The sequence below is a fragment of the Cryptomeria japonica genome, chromosome 5 (assembly GCF_030272615.1).
Source record: "Cryptomeria japonica chromosome 5, Sugi_1.0, whole genome shotgun sequence".
Lineage (NCBI taxonomy): Eukaryota > Viridiplantae > Streptophyta > Pinopsida > Cupressales > Cupressaceae > Cryptomeria > Cryptomeria japonica.
The window spans coordinates 918,230,105-918,249,686 of record NC_081409.1 but is presented as its reverse complement, the minus strand read 5'-3'; positions in this window follow the sequence as shown (position 1 = coordinate 918,249,686).

Genomic DNA, 19,582 nt, shown 5'->3' with positions numbered 1-19,582 from the left:
ATTTTAGATTTATTTTTAATTGTAATCTCATTATTTTATATAAAAACGTAATATTATTTTGTTATCTAACTTTGGTATTGTAATATTTTGATAGGATGTTGAAACATTGCATTAGGACAAAAGATTAAAGTTGTAGTAGTTCTATTCATGGGCCCTTGATCTATAATTTCAAATTTTAAACCCAGTATTAGGTTTATAAGAAATTTGAAGAACAAAATAAAAATTTACAAATGGTATTTAAGTTAATAGTTAAATGGCTCAAGCTACAATACATAAAATTGTAATAATTCTTTTTGAAATATCTTAAATGTGTTCCCCAAGATCTAGGGTATAAATATCAAACAATATCTTAAGGATTAATATTCAAATCATAAGTTTCATCTCGTAGAAAGTACCTCCTTCACAATTTTGTACTTTTAAAAAAAATGGATAATGATTAATGAGCAAGTGAGGATGCCTCATTCTAAAGAACTAGATAATGACTAATGAGCAAGTGATTTTTCAAGAGGACATATTTGTAAATTGATTATTTGCTATTGTATATCACAATTGTAATAATCAATGGTAGTTCTAGAATTTAGGCATGTGATGTAGGAAATTTGGCATGAAATGTAATTTAATTTGAATTTAGATTTTCAAAAATGTCAAATGAAATTAATAGAAGATGAATTTGAATTTGGATTTGGAGGGAAATTTAATTAATTTGAAATTAGATTAAATAAATTTATGAAATTTATTTAATTCAAACTATTAGAGATGTGATTAATATTTGTCGTGAAACTTTTATTTTTTAACTATATGGTAGAAATAATAACAAGTGTTGCAAATAATTAATCATGTTGTCATTGCAAAATGTCACAAATTTTGTTTATAACTATTGTGTTCTAGTCTCGTTTCCAACAAAAAGCTAGTGCACGTTGAAAGAAAGATAGTTTCCCTGTAATGATGAGCCAAGTTATGGGTATCATTGTATTGTAATTTAGCTAGAATCTTGACACTCTAGTTTTATATAAAATAAATTATATTTATCTATAGAAATATATCCAAAAACTCTCGGGGTCTAATCATTTTGACTTCTTAGGGTCAATCGCACATTTCTTGAGATCGAACAAGACCAAACTTGATTAATGTAAAAATGAACCATCAATGTAAATTGACAATCTATGTGTTAGCTTGGCGAATGTATAGAAGTGTAAATGAGTTGAAATCCATATAGATAAAGGGAAAGCATATAAAATTTAGTACAAATAGAGATGAAATAAAAATAAATAGGAATCAAATCACAAGTAGGGTATGTATTGCAATTCTCTAGTTTCGTTTCTCTTCATTTCAATTAATATAATAGGTGATGTGTGTTTATTGACCACTTCTACTTTTATCTTGTGCGCAATATGTCTAATTATTTTCCCATTCCTAAAGGAAAATTAGTTAGATTCCTTGCATTATTTATTTTTTATCCACTCATGATAACATTTTAAGACTCCTGAATCAATATCATACACTCACTAATTATTCCCTTCAATATTCTACTAATTATTCACTTCAACCTTGTGCATCGGAAACTATGTACATGTTCAATTCTTCAATCATTGGCATCCTTTACTTCTTTCGTCCTAGTAGAAGAGGACCCAACATCTCACATGACACTATGTGAATGCCTATAAAATTCCAATGTTAACCGAGAGGTAGAGTATCCCACTATGTTGAAGATTTCAAGTGGATTTTGAGATTCTTGAGGAAGTGCATGAGAATATGGGTTTTTCTAGGTAAGCTAAGCATAATTGGGTTAGTAGTATTTATGTGCCTTATTCTTAAGGATTCCATAAAAAAGGGTCCAGAAATTTGTCTATTACAAGATAATATTAGATTCATGTATATCAAATTATAACATATTATGAAAGAAAAAAATGTAAAAATGATTTAATTATCAATTAATTGAAAATATCAAAATGTAGAAAGGACTTAATTGTCAACTAATTGAAAATGTCTACATCTGTCTACCAAAAAATACTTCAAAAAAAAAACCTTCAAACTTAATCATATTAAATGATGAATACTAAGAGGGGGGGGGGAAGGGTGAATTAGTATGCCAAAAATCACTGGACTAAAACACTTAAATAGTCTGAAGATAAATCAGTAAAACAGTTTAACAGACAGACCGGTTATCACACATGCAAACCATAATGCAAATAAAGCATTCACCCACAAAAGCAATACAACCATAACACAAGATTTTTGACGTGGAAACCCAACTGGGAAAAACCACGGTGAGATGGAACTTACAAGTTACTTTATGCAAAATAGAAACCAGACCGGTTAAGGTCTTACAATGTTCTTCACCAGAACAGATCCTGTTAGGAATCTCAACCTCTGTTAGGAGATAAGTCCAATTAAAGACTACCTTGCTAGAGGATTTTAGATTCACAGAGGTGAACCACCTTTTTAGAGGATTTTACAAAAGGCTTTTGGGCCTACCCGGTTAAGGGCTACAGACTTGTCAAAGATGTGAGTAATCAACAAGTGTTTGATCTATCTAATAGCACAAAATGCTTGGTTAGATCCAATATAGCTCATAGCTAATGCATTCCAGCATTACTTCAGTCTTCTCTATCTCTCACTCAGTTACAACTTGATCTTCTCGGGTAAGATCGCTCTTACAACAACTCATCAACCACCTTAAACCCTAGTCACAACATAAACCCTTTTTGCAACAACCTAAAACCCTGGATATGTTGTCCTTTTAAAGGAGTCTGATTTCATGTCGGTCCAATAGGATTAAATTTCAATTTCCTAGGTTCAATGAATCTAGACATACTCAGTAACATGACACAAGAAGCACCATCAATATGTCGGTACTATCAAACAATCGGTGGATTGGTAACTCATCACAAAATGTCGGTTGGTAACTCATCATAGAGTATTACTGGTTCATACAAAATATCGGTTGCCATTTTGACAAATGAAGACTGGTAAGAATGTGTTATGCCACTTTGCTCCCTTGTACCGCTTGAGATCTACAAACCGCTTGGGGTCAACATGCCGCTTCAAATCAGGAAACACATTCTGAAAATCACCAATAGTCTAAAGACTAGAATACAACATACCAGTTGGAACAGATACCGGTTGAGCTTTAGCTCATACATATAAAGGGAATCTCAATGCAAGTGTGTGTCCATCAATGACAATCACAACATAAACATCAAAAATACCAACAATCTCCCTCTTTAGCATTGATGGCAACACTTAGGAAAATAAAATTTTGACATCTAAGTGTTTTGCAACAAAACATGCCATTGACACAATTGCTCCCCCTAAGCATATACACTATCCCTTAATCAATACAATGTATAGCAATTTTGCATACTGAGCATATAACATATATCAAAGCATATAGCAAAATTTTAAAACCAGATACTTCTCCCTATACTTCTCCAAAATAGATAGAGTACTTCTCTCCCTTTGCCAACAATGACAAAGTACCGTTGAACAACCCTATTTCTATTTGATATTAAAATAATAAAAGTTTATGACAACAAGGAATAATACTTGTTAAAAACTTATTTATAGTCCTGCAAAAATTGTTTCATGGATAGAGACCAGGACTCAAGTAGGGAGGTGGCCACTTCTTTCTCTGTTTGCATATGGGAGACCTGTTCTTCCATGGCATCAACTATGCTCATTTCCTGTGTAACTATCAAGGCACCCAGGTTCAGATAACACTTCTGAAGAATTTGCAGACGTGGAAGTAAAACCAGTTGTAGCTCCTGCAAATCTCTAGACCGTGTACTGATCTCTTGCTCCATTTTGGCCGATCGGATCTGAAACCGGTGAACGGTTTGCCCATAAGTTGCAAAGGAATCATAAGGTGGCTTAAATGTGCTCAAGTAAGACTGTAAGTCCGTTTGAAGCTTTTGCTTCTGAGCTAGCACATCATCGTAGAATAGATGGGGTTGACAGATTTTGCTTAATAGCATATTTCCCTCATCCAAAACGTCCCTTATATCCTTTTGGTCTTTTAGCAGTTCAGACCAAAATTCATTCAACTTCTTCACCAGAGAAATGTTAAGAGCCTTTTGATGCTCTTTCTTGACATTTGCCTCAGCTGCTTCTTCCAGGCTCTACACCTGATCACCCACTACTATACATAGTAGCTTAAGATGTGCTAGTGATGATTCAGTGTTGGGAAGATTGGTACCGGGGATCAAACCGGTAAGGGTGTCTACAACGGCTTGAATTATATCTTGCTCCTTTTTCCTTTGAATGATTTCAAGGCTCTCTTGAGCAACCTTGATGCTCTACATTAGCTCCAATTCACTTGCAAACTGCAGATCAATAGGACTGGAGATATTAGCCGGTTTGGCTTGACTCTCGGTTGCCTTTGGAATCTCCATTTGTGTGCTCTTCACTGCTTCCGCTGCCTTGTCTGCTTTTCTTTTCTCCCCTGCCTTGTCTTCTTCTTCCTTCTTCTTTTTCTCTGCTTCCTTCTTCTTTTCTTGTTCCTTGTCTTCCTCTTCTTTCTTTTTCCTCTTAGCTTCCTTCCTCTTCTCCTCTTTTTTCTCTTCCTCTTCCTTCTTCTTCTTTTCTTCTTCCTTCCGCTTTTCCTTTTCTTTATCTTCCTCTTCCTTCTTCCTCTTTTCCTCTTCTTTCTTCTTCTTTTCTTCCTTATCCTCTTCTTCTTTCTTTTTCCTCTCATCTTCTTGCTTCTTTTTCTCTTCATCTTTTCTTTTCTCTTCTTCCTCTTTTCTCTTCTCTTCTTCTTTCCGCTTTTTCTCATCTTCATCCCTCTTCTTCTTCTCTTCCTGTTCCTTAGTCGCTTCCTGTTTGTCCTTGGCTTGCTCACTGCCCTATTTGGCTTGTTGCACCTGTCCTATTCCCTTAGAAGGTATGTCCTGAGTGACATCTTCTACGTCCAGGGCATCAACATCAATAGTGTCGATTGGTTCTTCAACCGGGTTTCCTTCTTCATCAAAAACTTCATCTGGTTTGGATATAACCGGTTCTTCTTCTGCTTGCCGGTTGGCTAGACGTGCTTTGTGAGTCTAGATACCATGATTCATATGCTGATGAGTGTCTTTTTCAACATCATCAACTATTCCCTCTAACAGCCAAAGTCTTCTTCTCCTTGTGAAGAAGAGTCCTTTATTTTGGTCCAAAACATCAAATAATTCTGAGTTTGAGAGGTCGAGAAAGTACTGTGCAAAGACTTTCTCCCTAATCTCTTGTTCTTTTTCTATGGCAATGTGCCATTTATTATCTAATGCCTTATATAAGGAATCCACTATTTGAGATTTAATCTCTGATGGTGACTGGTAATTCTTACACAAATAAATAATAATTTCCTGTAGTACTTCTTCTTTCTCCTCATCACTAAAATCATCATAATAATCTACCAAGTCATGAAGTAATTTTCTCCTAATGTTCTTTATTGTTCCTTGACAATATCTCAAAGGTTTATATGAGGAGATATCAATATTTACCAGTGCAGACACTGCTAGTTCATTCTTTTTCATCTTCTTCATCTGTCTGGCCTTCTTTGGCATCTCCTCAAACTGAGTCTCTTCAGAGTCCGGTTCATTTGACTTAGTCTTCCTTTTTCTTTCAAAGACTTTTTCCGATGCCACTTCCAGTTTCTTCTTTGTAGGTGACCGCTTGGTCACTCTTGGAGTTGCAGTAGTAGCCGGTGCCAATGCTGCAGGCACTGCCTTTGCTTTCTTTGCTACCGGTTCTTTTCCTTTCTTAACAGAGGGTTTCTCGACCGATGCAATCCTTTCCAAATAGGTTCCATTCCTCTTAGCCTTAGGATCAAGAGGCGAGGCAATAAGGGTTGAGGCATACCCTTCCAGCATATCATACATCACCTCATAGCCCATTGGCTCCACTTCTTCCATTCTAGGCTCAACAGCCTCCATTAAACATTTGTCCACCTGGATGGTGAAACAGATGTCATCTTCATATTTCTTGATGATGTCACCTGAGATCCTCATCCTTTGACTCATCTTTCTTCTGAACTCATCAAAATACTTGTTCAACACATCAAGGTAACCAGTTCTGATTGCTTGAATGTTTTCCTTGATCTGCTTGGTTACCAGTTGGTTAGGAGACCACTGGACATCTCCTACTCCAGGAAAGTAGCCTTGAAAATAGAAGAACAACCCAACCAAAAGTTGTCCGAACTTGAATCTCAGTGCATTATCCTCTTTGATCAACTTCAGATTAGACAGGAGTTTCCTCCGCATACCGGTGCACAGGTCAAATGATGCATCCTCTTTAATCATCCGGTAAGCGGCATTTACCGCTGCAATAGATACATAATTAATCCTACTGGCAGAGAATGTTCTATAGCCTATCACCATGTAGGCATACTTCACCAGATCATCCTTGATAGGATTAACTGTCATGCCTCATGAGTCGCTTGTTGAACCGGTGAGCTTGGCCATTTCCGTTTTGCTTACCGTTCTTAGGGCTGGCACTTCCCCTGTGTTGCAGAAACCGGTGATAGCATGAATTGCCTGTGGCATGATATCATGCGTCCTCTCTAGGTACATCTTGTCACCATGGACTCTGCTCAAAATGATCCTAATATGATCCTCCATAAAGTCTTCCAGAAAGTATACAACATTATGGAGTTTCTTCTTCTCTAAGATACTATATTCCGGTTTGATTTTCTTATCCTTTCCACAAAACAGACCTAGTTGAGAGTGGATGGCTAGAGACCCTAGGTCTTCAATCTTGCAATCAATATAGTCAGAAATTCCCTCTTCTACTATCACTCCAGCCGGAACTTGTGATAGGGCATTATACTTTGACTTCCTTTGAATGAAACTTCCAGACTCAATGGATATACTAGAATTGGTATGAGATGCGGAAGCCATTGTAGAGTATTTTAAGAACTTGAAAAATAACTTTAAAACGTGAATTTAGGGCTTTCTGATTCTCCTTCACTCCACACTCCGTCAGTTGCTAAATCACCACTTTGTGTTCTCCACTTGACCATTTGCAATTTGAATTTGAATCTTCTTCGCGATTTGTTAATTTCTTGAAATCTTAGCTCAAATCGCCTTTTCTTCGCTCTGCACTTTGAAAAACTTTTCTTCACTCGAAAACAGATAGTGAGAAATGATTTGAAATATGCTTTTATACATGTCTCTCACCTACCGCCATTAATGCTCCTCTATTAGGGCGTAAACCCTAATTTGCCTTTTTACCATTTCTAGTCTTCTGCCAAGCAACAGGTATCACATACCGATTAAGGTCTTTTACCGATGTAAACTGGGGGTTTGAAAACATTTCGCCATTTTGTCCCCCTAAGCCTTTTTGGAGCTTAGTTTGACGGTTCCAATATTTCCACACTAGGTGCAGAAATCGGTTCCTCTTCCAACATTGTTGGTTTCTTCCTCTAGGTTTTGTTCATGTCCGCTTGAACTATTTCAACATCAATTTCTCCTTCCTGAGTGACCGGTATATCGTCAGATATACTCTTTCTACTTCTGTAGAATCTTGCAATGTGACCCAATTTGTTGCAATGATAGCAAACCAATCCAGGTGCTCTCCAAGGTCCATTGTTCATATTTCCATTCTTCCTTCTGCATGTAGCAGCAGTGTGACCATGACCATGACAAATCCAACAGTTTGCTCTATTGTCTTCAAAATCTGATTCCCTTTAACATCCTCAAAATAATATGTTTTAAAGCTTGGTGCAGAAGAGATATCAAAGATAAGGAAATTCTCAAGACAACATATGACAAGGTTTGATTAGACCTTCTACACTTCGGGCTTACTCAGAGCCCAGGTGGGTATCCCTTTGTGAATTAAATTCACGCTTTCAAACATAAACCCACAGCAAACCAGTCCAGAAAACCAGTGGGTCTATTCACCTTGAAATCAACTGAAAACAAAGAATGGAAATTGTACTTATGTTCAGCATTTTTGATCAACAAAAGTATGCAATAAACAACTTCAATTTAATACCAGTGCCTTATCCAAGGTCACAGAGTCATCTAAACTCAAATAAGACTCCTCAAACAAAACATCTTTATGCTTCCCGTCGACTTGGTTTCTATCAATCCTTGTATATGCCTAACACCTACAAGAACTCAAGCGTTATAAACCAAGCTATGTTCATCAAAATTCAAAGTTCATTCTAGAGAGTTTACTGGTATGAGTGATCCCCGCCTCTTTAATTTCCCTCCTAAAGAGAAAAGCTAACGAACACTTATTCTAAAATTGCTTTGCAATTCCATTCAAACAGAACAACCCTGGATTATTCAGAATGAAAACAATAAACAAATTTGCGAACAAACTTGAAGACAACACAAAGCTTTACTCAAAAACGATGGTTTGTATATTGATATTTAGTTCAAAAAGTATTACAAGAAATTTTGATTCTCCATTAAACTTAGAAAAGCTGAGATAAATTTCTGCAGTGTTTTCTTACAATTTTTTGCGATCTCCCTTCATCTAGTCCTGGTATCCATTTATATCATCATGGATGCACAAAGCTTTGGACTTCTCAAGGAGAGTTTGTTACAACCATTTTTTCAAAATAAAGGGTTACAAGCTTTTCGCAAAAGCAATTACAAGCTCTTTTCAGCCTCTGCAGTTACTTCAACATGTTGTTCGGTTGTAACCTCTTCTGTCTTTTTAGGGGCGCTCTCCAATTGTTTCGGATCATGGGTGGCATATTTAGTTGCCCACTCACTATATACCTCTTCTGTCGGCCACAAGAAATTAATCACATTATCTTTAGTTTTAGTCAACCTTTTCGAAGAATTTCTCATTTTGTTGACTTCTGAATTGAGAAAACCATAATGTGATTTACTTTTCTCTATTTCTTGGATTGTCACAACGAAGAAAGAAGCATCATCAAGATCAATAATTCCTCTAACTCTTGCTGATAACTTAGCTTCTATCTCCTTAAGCCATATTTGTTTGTCTTTTAACTAATCCGGGCTAGCAAAAACTCCTGGGAGCAACTCAAAAACTTGGTCAGTGTATTCCTTCTTGCACAAATTGACCTTTCTATCCACATTATCCACCTCTGCTGCTAATTGATTTAAGATTTTAGCGACATCAAAAGTGGATTTAATGATGGGATTGGCCCTTGCTTCATCATAGGATACACACATAAACTCTAAATCTAGCTCCCTAGGCCTCCATTTGTCAAAAATAGGGGTCAAAAATGGCCTTGTCTCTCCTGAGCTCATTCCATATTTCCATAGTTTTACCTACATTGTTGTAGAGCAATGAGGCATTTATTGTATCTGCAAAACTGGAAATTGTAGCTCTTACCCTTTCCTCATACTTCTTTTCATATAAGGCCTGAGCCTGTTTCAAATTTTCTAATTCTTGAGGAGTAATTTCAATCATCTGAGAGCTGGAGGGTGTTGGAGATGGTGGAAACTCAATGATAGGGCTCGAAGGTGGAGGTCTTGCAGGAGAAGAGGAGATCATCAGTGTTGAAGACTCACCTTGATGGTGTTGTCCAGTTAACTGGCTTTGCGATTTGGCAATGATGCTATCCTTACCTCTTATCTCCTCCTTGGCACTGTTGTAGGCCTTTAAAACTATTTCCAACTTGATTTGGAGGGCCTCTTTCTCTTTGGCTTCTTTCTCTGCTACTGCAACACTGAATTTTGCAGTATCCTACACAGTGCTGGCAGCCTCTACTACCCCTGTACTCTACACTCTCTTCACCATCATTCCACCGAGGTAACCTGACCCTGGGGTGTCCTTGCCTTTCTTGCCCTCATTCCTCTTGAGAGACCACATAACAAGTGCAACATTATCTTTACTGAAAGTGACCCCCTCCATGGGTTTACTCTCTTTCCTTACTGCATCTAATACCAGGGCATCTGCAATATCCCATTCAGGTAAGATAAGCACTCCATCTTGTGCTACCATATCTCTTCCCTACTCAGGGGTGATGGTCTTGAATTCTTCCATCATCTCCTACGTTATTTCCTCTTCCACCAAGGCTGGATCTTTGTTGGGCTGCTCTGCCTTTCTTGTTTCACATCTAGCATTAAATTTATCTATATGCTGCTTCCATATAAATTGCATGAATGCTTCTCATGTGACAAAATTATTATCAGCTCGAAAGGCACTACTTGCCTGCTTTATTTCAGGATCCCACTCCTGGCCTTTAAGCTCAGTGGAAGTAATATCCATCCCAGCAGCAATGGGTTCTTCCAGCATCCCCTCTTCTACTTCATCATAGGTATATGCAATTTCCCCTAGGCTACCTAATTGTATGAGTTGCTCAGCTGCTGCTTGCTCATTTCCTATATGGATAGGGGATTGGGATGGGGAATACAAAGGTGTATCTGATTGTATTTCTTTCCCCACCCTTTGCCTTTTTGGGCTCTCTTGGATGTCGATGACATCTTGTGTCTTCCTCTTTCCTTTGGAGCTAGAGGGCTCCCCTATTGTAGGCACCAACACACTATAACCTGATTTTTTATGTAGTGTGTAATCACCAGGAGGGATTGGCTTACTAGAAGCTGACCTACTAAGGATCATTCTGGCTTCCTCAGGGTTGCTCTTGATTACAACTTCCCTCTTCTCCTTCAATGTCTGCATCACATCTTCAAAACAAACAATTAAAAACTTTATTTTCTGTTCTAGTGGGAAAAAGCTAGACAATGGGTCATAGCTAGCATCAAACTGATGCACAAAATCCAGGGCTTTCTTATAAGCCACCCACTTTTCTTTTCTTAGCTCCTGCTCATCTAGATCAAATTCATTTCTGATGAGGTCTTCAAGAAACTGGAATTGATGAGGCCTACCTCTGTATGCTACCTTCTTCCTAAACATACCGTTGAAGAAGTCCTTTGGATCGGCACATCTGGACACTGCAGTGGATAAATGATAAGGTTTGAGGAAATCCTCAAAGCAATTCCAGCCTCCCTTTATTATTACAAATTGGTGGGCTATGGTAGCTGCAAGGAAAATAGTCCCTTTACCCCTGCCTGTCAGCTCTGCCTCTTGCAAGCCACCAATTTGTTTGAGGATCTCCGAGATTCCCACTTTGAGAAGGACCTGGTAAGGTAACAAAAATGGAGTGCCTCTGAAACCAAAAATTTTGAAAACTGTGGAAACTGGATATAAATAAATGTCACCTCAGTTATGAACAATGTTTATGTTCTCCGCGAATTCTTTTGGTCTTATGAATTCTAGAAGAACCTTGGGGATTCTTGGGTTCTCTGAGCAGAGGAGAGTTCTTATTTTGGATGCAAAATATTTATCAAATTTCAGAAAACTGGCATCCTCTCTATCGCATGACAACATAGTACTCCACAATTGTACTGGCATTTTTTCTCCTTCCTTCTCCTTAACTAGGTCTAGTCCACTGGCAAAGTAATCACCACCTTTGAAGAGAAAAAGATGCATTAGGAGTGAATACCATCCGAAAGGCCTATCCACCATTCCATTCTTGATTCCTATCGACCCTCCATGAATAACATCAACAATATAAGCGGCATAGTCAAATGTGATTGCAAGATAAGGATTCAAATTTTGGGCAATCATTAACAAGTAATGATTCGGCATATTTGCTTCTGCATCTTCTCCCAAAACTCGGCAAAGTGCCCAATACATCCCTTTAGCCCTCAGGGTGAACATGCTTAATGAAAAGGGCTCTTGTGTGTTGGGTCCTACAACTGTTAACCCCCTTATTTTTACAAAAAATTCCTTAAGAGGCCCATTCCTGAGATGACTCCTCTGTGCACCGTAAATTTGGGCTAATGCTATGAAGTTTATTGGTTCTAAAAAGTTTGTAAACTCATTAAGCCCAAATGTTGTCCTAAACTCTTTAGCATTAATTTCCACAAGGGTTTTCCCATTTACATCCCGGATGCTTCTTGTGACTGGATCATAGTTGAATGCAATCTGGGTTAGCAAATCTATGTCCATGAATACTCCTGGGACCACTAACTTCCCAACATCTAGTTTCCAGATACTGTTTTATGGGGCAGGAGAATTTCTCATTCCGAATCCCACTTTAAACAACCCCAACCCGGACAGTCCAACCTGTGGGTCTCTCAACCAATTACCCTTGTCATATAATCCTTCTCCTATCTTTAGACGGGAAGCCTTAGGCACTAGCTCTTTTGCCTTTGATGCCTGGTTAGTTGACTAAGTCAACTGTTCTAGAAAATCATCACAAACGCTCCTTTCTTGATAGTTAACCTTACCAGAAAATTCTCTTTTAGGAGCCATTTTGAAAATGCAAGAAATAAATGCCACTCTTAAACAACTCTGTGAAGAATTAATTATCTATTTTAGAACACTGCACAAGAATTGCTACACAAAAATACAAGAGAACCTGTTCTTTGCTTGAAGGAATTTACTTTGCAACTGAAACGACTTGCTCTGTATATCAAGAAAATAACTCTGCGTCTACTCTTCTGCAAAATCCTTTAAAAGATATCTTTACCCGGTTGTTAGGAAATCAAATATTTGTACTCAAGGCCTTAACTATAACATTGATTCCGCATGCTTCGGTCGTCCCTTCAAAATTGAATTCATACAAGAATTCATATTTTTCGCTCCAACGGGTCACAATATTCCTGCAAGTGTTTCATTTTGTTCTTTCGCAACTTCGCGAGGCATAGCTATTGGGCAGCTTAGTCCTGCGAAATAACGCCAACCATTCGATCAAAAGAAACTTGATCAAGCGTTAGATTAACTGACGGCTTTGGCCTTTTTCTGGGTCCTGCTTTTCTATTGGCTATGTAATACCACGTGGCATCCAACCATTGGCCTTGAAATCCATTTCGCATTCCACTTGACACTGGCCGCATGTCTTTCTTTTATACTGCCGGTTCCACCTTGGTGGGCCCACACTTTCTTCTTAGACCACGTGTCATCATGACACGTGGATGGTTCTCGTTCACTCTCACTATTTCGCAGGGTATAAAGAGTGAGCACATTATCCTTGCAAAATAGCGCGGACCGTTGGATCATCTCATAAATTGATCGGCGTTTAATCCTCTGAAAAGGCTCTCAGGAAGGGTGGGCCCGCTGACTCGTTGTAAACACCTGGCATCCAGTCACCTTTGGAGTTGATTTGTCGCTCTGTCATTTGCCAAAAGAAAAGCACGGGGCCCCACTTTCATCTCAATAGCTGCATCCTTCAGGTCATCATCATGACACGTGGACGGTTCTCGTTCACTCTCGCTATTTCACGGGGTATAAAGAGTGAGCACCTTACCCTTGCGAAATAGCGCGGACCGTTGGATCATCTCATAAATTGATCAGCGTTTAATCCTCTGAAAAGGCTCTCAGGAAGGGTGGGCCCACTGACTCGTCGTAAACACCTGGCATCCAGTCACCTTTGGAGCTGATTTGTCACTATGTCATTTGCCAAAAGAAAACCACGAGGCCCCACTTTCATCTCAACAACTGCATCCTCCAGGTCATCATCATGACATGTGGACGGTTCTCGTTCACTCTCGCTATTTCACGGGGTATAAAGAGTGAGCACCTTACCCTTTGCGAAATAGCACGGACCGTTGGATCATCTCATAAATTGATCGACGTTTAATCCTCTGAAAAGGCTCTTAGGAAGGGTGGGCCCGCTGACTCGTCGTAAACACCGGCATCCAGTCACCTTTGGAGCTAACTTGTCGCTCTATCATTTGCCAAAAGAAAACCACGGGACTTCAATAAATTGTTAATAACTGTACCTACCGGGTCATCTCCACCTGCGACCTGACTCACCTCTGGGGCCCGCCTTTCAGCCTTTAATCCTGACCCGCTGACTGTTGTGACTTGTGCCATGTGCCGCCATTTTACTTGCTGTCAACAACTAGCTGGACCATCTATGTGGCATGCCATGTGGTTTTCGCAACTTCGCTGGTTTTAAACTACATGCAATTTCGCCTAGCGAAATAGCGCGAGTCGTGGATCAATCCGCGAGATGCGCACTGGTTACTGGGCCCAACAATTTTTAAAAGAAAAATACACAAGGCATAAATTTTTTGATTAATCAACATAACCGCCTAGGCAAACAACAAGGGGGGATCACTTCCTACGACCCCCATGACTCATTACTTAAGTGAATAAAGTAACGAAAGATTAGAAACCAGAGGTTTTAGAATGAAACACAAGAGGATTTAAAATCACAAACCCTTAAACCCTTGAGGTCTAGAACAAAGCTAAAGCATTTGGAATGACACCTTATTCAAAATTTCAATAAAACATAGCCAACCATGGGAAAAGAAAAGCCCATTTCTTAATCAGTGATAACAACAGATCTGACTGGGGATGGTGTATCGCAAGGTCAACACAAGAAAACTCAGAAACTCTAGAGAAACAGACCAGAACATAGACCAAAACAGAAAAGCAAGAAAGGAACAAAATATGTACAAACAAAGGACCTACTGTGCATGGACATTTAAGAGAAATAATGCTTCAGGAATTGTCCATGCACTGGAAATTCCTACATCTCATCATCCATATTCTTCAAGAAATATGAATCCTTACCATTTAAGTCATAGACCACAAAAGGGCCAATCCATAGTGATTCAAATTTTTTATGCTTTCCCTTATCTTGTCCTTTTGCATTCCACTGAAGAACCATGTCATCAATTTGGAACTTCCTTAGTGATGTCCTTTTATCAAAAAGATACTTTGACTGCAACTGGATCTTCTGATTTTTCTTATGGGCAAAAATCCTAAGCTCTTCCATTTCTACAATTTGGACCATTCTGTTTTCCATTGGTTCAGATACATCCATGTCCTCATTCTGCAAAAACTTATACACTGGAAGAAGGTTGTTTACTGGCAATCTGGCTTGGGCACCATAAACTAATTCAAAAGGTGACATTCCAATTGATTTTTTAACTATTATTCTATCTGCCTACAGACTAACTTCAACTTTTGATCCCAAGATCTTTTATTCTCCTCTAGGATTTTCTTGATGATATTCAGCAGGCTTTTATTGCTGGATTCTGCTTGTCCATTCCCCCGAGGGTGATAAGGTGAAGAGTATGACATGAGTATATCGTGACTAGTACAAAAGCCTACAAATTCTTCTCATCTGAAACACATGGCATTATCCATCACCAATTTTGCAGGTGTCTCAAATCTAGTTACAATATTATCCATCAGGAAATCAATGACAATTTTACTAGTAGCTCTTCTTGTAGGGATGGCTTCTATCCATTTGGTGAAATAATCAATGGCCACTATTATCCATCCATGACCTCTTCCTGACTTCTCAACAATTTCTCCAATAAAATTAATACCCCACTGAACAAAAGGAGCTTCTACAGAGACTGGATTTAGGGGTAAGGCTCCTTCATATTTGAGCTTGGATGAGAATCTTTGACATGGATCACATCTCCGTTAATATGCATGGGTATCTTTAAATAAGGTGGGCCAATAGTACCTAGCCCGTATTATCTTGCCAACTGTAGTCTTAGCAGAATAGTGACCGCCACATACTCCATCATGCATTTCAGTCAACACCTATTTAGCTTGAAATTCATCCAAACACATTAGTAACTCTCCATCTCTTTTTCTCCAGAAAAGATCACCCTGAATGAGCACATATTTTTGGGACTTGAGTTTCAGAGTTCTTCTCTGATTGTATGTCATTTCTTCTGGGAGTATATCACCTCTCAAAACTTGGATTATCTCTGTGTACCAGGGTTGCTTCTCAATACTAGTGACCAAGGCATCTCTAACCTCAACATTGTGTACTTCTACATTCATGAGATTTGACTCAGTCATGAGCTTAGCCAAACCTAACCCTCTCACCAATTTGGTGATCTTTATCTCCAAGTTGAACTCCTGAATTCTATTGATCCATCTGCATCTCTTCCCAGTAACCTCAGACTGAGACAAAATATCTTTAACTGCAGCATGTGGGACATAGGCAATGATGTTTGCATTCACCAGATATGGCCTAAAAGCCTTAACAACTTTAACTAGGGAATAAGCTTGTTTCTCCATGGTTTCAAGTAACTTTCCTTCAGTAACCCCAAAATGACATTTCTTGGGATTCAGTGATACACCAAATTCTAAGGCTTTATTGAACACCTTTTCTAAATGTCCACAATGATCATCAGCTCTTTTAGAGAAACAAGTTAAATCATCTTGATACACCACCATGATGATATTTATGAATTCTTTAAAAGCTACATCCATAGCTCTCTGAAATGTAGCTCCTGCATTTTTTAATCCAAATGGCATTCTCACATATACATAAGTTCCCCATGGAGTAGTGAAAGTTGTTTTAAATTGTTCAGACTCCTTTACTAGCACTTGATTATATCCTGAGAAACCATCCATCATGGATAAAAGATCACATCCTGTCACTCTTTGCAACATAGCCTCCATATTTGGGGATGAGTAATTATCTTTCAAGGAAGCAACATTTAGATTCCTAAAATCTACACACAATCTGATGTCTCCATTCTTGTTTCTTACCAGAACCAAATTGGAGACCCATGAAGAATGCCTTATTGGTTTGATAATCCCCCCTTCTCTCAATTTGGTCAACTCTTGTTGCATTTTAGTTTCTAACAAGGGATTGATTGGTCTCTGTTTCTGTCTAAAAGGCTTAGCATCTGGAAGTAAAGGAACTTCATGCTGAAAAAGATCTTGTCTATACGCCTTTAGGTCTTCATAAGACCAAGCAAAGACATGCTTATACCTTTTCAATAAATTAATAAGGTTAATCCTGACATGAGGGGGTAATTTCTTTCCAATATATACCAACTTAGGGGATGATTCTGTCCCCAGGTTTACCTCCTCTAATTCTTCCAACTTGGTGGTAGACTGCTGAAGTAAATGACTATCATTATAACTAAACATGCTTTCCAGCTCTACCAGCCCTTTAGGTATTTCATTGGTTTCCAACTGGACAACATCATTTCCAAACACTGTCTCTCTATTGTCCACCACTTCCACCAGTGCATTACAATCAATCTTTTGTCCATCATAATCATCAACACATTGAATAAACCTAAGAATGTCTTCATCATCAGCAAAAACTTGCCAATTGTACACATTATTAGGAATAGCAGGCCTAGATTTTATTTCCACAGTGGAAATATCGGTTAGTGTTGCATTATCATTTTTCAAAGCAACATTAGCTAGGAAATCTGCCATGATATTTTTTGTTCACTCTATCCAATTAATAGAAAACACATCAAAATGCTCAATAACATCCCAAACAACATGCTTATATTGCTTTAATTTATCATTTTTGGATGCATATTTAGATCTTACCTGAGAGACAACCAATTCTGAATCCCCCATCACTTTCAATAATTGGATTCCATGCCTTTTTGCAACCTCAAGTCCTAGTAGTAAGGCTTCATACTCTACAGTCTTATTTGTGCACTGGAATGCCAATAAAAATGAGTATTTAAAAGTTATACTTGACGGGGATACAAAAATAACCCCTACTCCAGATCCTTCTTTTGAGCAAGCCCCATCAAAATACATCTGGCACAACCCATACTGCTGTGCTTGTAGCTCAACTACAATTGGGTCAGTATTCTTCAATTGAGGTGAAATTGGTTGAAGTCTAAAATTATCTAAATCTACATCAATCATACAATTAAGCATACCAGGGTCTACATTTTCAATTACCCTAGGAGCTCGTGGTTCTTTGTATAATTTGACCTGATTACCACTAACATGAATGGTAGCATAAGATAAGTCTAGTTGAACATTTCCTCCTACTGCTGCTGCCCATTGTTTGGAAAGTAACATACCATAGTGGGGTTTAGTGTCAGTAACAATAACATCCATTTTGTAAGTGGCTTCAGGAAATGCTGCTATTTTTACTTCCACATCTTTCATTGTACCTATCACAGGTACAATCTCTGTTATCCATGGCATAGCATTTCCCAGACACAGTGGTTACTGATAACCCTAATTCTTTCATAACACCATAAGGCATTACATTAGCAGCAGCCCCTGAATCTATCATGCAGTTTTTAATCAACCGGTTATTGACTAACAAAGTAACATAGAAAGGATCTACCTGAGAAGGCTCCTGGGTGATAGTGGTTCCAACATAAACCTCTCAGGTTTGGAACTCTTGATCCTTTCCAACTTTAGCTAAACCAGTGGGTAATACTGTGTCACTATCAGATATACTAGAGAATAAAGACAAATCTGCATCCTTATTTTCTTTAATCTTTAGCAATTCTACTAATGGAATAGTGACTTTCATTTGAGTTAAAGCTTGGGCCATATCAAATGTAGAATTATTTCATTTTTTAGTATTAACCCTAACCTTTTGTGTTTTGAATTGACTGGCTCTTTTCACTATCTCTACTCCTTGTACATCACCAATTTTAGTATCATCTATGCCTTTAGGTACATTTTTAAATGTTTCCCCTTTCTCTTGACTGACCTCAAGAACAGTAGTAGTACTACTTGATGCCCCCTTTTTTGTAACTTCCTTTACAAACATAGAACCCGGCTAACCCTGATCAGTGTCCCTCTTGATGCTCCTCAGATTATAGTTATGTTTTGCTTTGGCAATTGCAGCCTTAGTGAGATTTCTGACTTCTTCCTCACTGGGCCTTCTAAGATGAACCTCTTCATCTTCAGTTGTTACCACATTCAATGTAGGATGCCAACCTAAGGCTAACTGTCCTTGCACTAACTTTTCATTATCTAGCACATCACTGTATTCACTCTGCATAGATTCCTCATCACTTTCTATGATGGTTTCAAACATATTAATGTCAGGCTCTGCTTCTGGTCTCATAGATTCTTCCAGAGCTTGAGCCACTGCACACTGATGAGGGGAATGTGGTCCATCACAAGCAATACACCGAGGAGTATTTTCTATATTGTGAACATTTTTCCCTTTCAAGGGATCCGGTGTGTCTTGACTTTGGGTAATTTTGGGCTTCTCCATTTGGGGTTTACCATCCTTCCAATTGGTATTATAGGGCATATCATGTAATTTGGGGGGTCTATCTTGCCAGTTATCATGAGGTTTATCATTTTTGTTTACCTTAGCAGTTAAATCTTTCATAGCGGTGACCAATTTCTCTATTTTATCATCCTCTTTAGCAACTTTATTAGGTTGTTTTTTGGTTTCTTGCCATAATCTGCCATCTGTCCTTCTTCCTAATTTTCCAAATGCTTTTCTGTTACTCTCTACATTTATGGCAATTCTAAAAGCATCTCTCAAATTATGGGGTTTTTTATCTCTTAAGATATAGGCCATCTTGGAATCAAATGCATTATAATATGTATTAAGACACATGTTGTCATCTAGTCTCATCACCTGATACAATCCGTGCATAGCTTTCTGGAATCTTGCATTGAAATCAGTGACCATTTCATTTTCAGATTTTCTAATGTTATTGAACTCATTTAGCATGAAACTTACGTTAGTCTTGTCACCATACTGCTCTTGAAAACAATTTTTAAAATCTTCCCATGAACCTATGCTACTTACTGGAAGACCTCTGTATCAATCTCTTGCATTATCAACCAGGGATTGAACAAACAGTTTCATAATAACATCTTCATCTGCTATCTCATAATCATTTATTAAATCCCCAAAAGATTTCAAATGTTCCTCAGCACTAATTGCATTGTT